The 421-nt window shown below is 43.5% G+C and overlaps 1 protein-coding gene across 1 annotated transcript in view; it reads right to left on the reverse strand.

Moving 5' to 3' along the window:
- The window catches only part of ABHD12B (abhydrolase domain containing 12B), a 60,194-nt gene that overhangs the window by 12,405 nt on the left and 47,368 nt on the right, over positions 1 to 421 (reverse strand). The gene's annotated exons all lie outside the window — the stretch shown is intronic.

Here is a 421-nt window from a genome sequence, read left to right on the forward strand (position 1 = left end):
GAATTTAAAGGTAATTCAGGAGGGAAGAAATCTTACATCCCACAGCAGTGGAATAGTTAAATTGTTTTCAAGGAGAATGGAGAAGGTTAGAGCCGGGAAGGTGTTTATGATGACTGTGCAAACCCATGGAAGAATGTTTATGAAACAGTATTAAGCAAATGAGCACAACATAAAGTATATTACAGACGTAATCCTGGATCATGTAAAGAGAGGGAGAGACCAGAAGGAAAGCAAATAAATGAAAACAGCTGCACTAGGCGCTTGCAGTGGTGACTGTGTAAATGGATGGGAACTTTATAATAAGGACTTATATTTTAAGAGCAAAGGCAGCTTGGTCCTGTTGGGCAATGCTGATGGCACACTCCATGCCCACGATCTGCCTGGAGATAAGTCCAGCCACACCGCGGCTCCTTCCCGCCCA

The sequence above is a fragment of the Otolemur garnettii genome, unplaced genomic scaffold (genome assembly GCF_000181295.1).
Source record: "Otolemur garnettii isolate 467f Iridium unplaced genomic scaffold, OtoGar3 scaffold00054, whole genome shotgun sequence".
NCBI classification, from domain to species: Eukaryota; Metazoa; Chordata; class Mammalia; order Primates; family Galagidae; genus Otolemur; species Otolemur garnettii.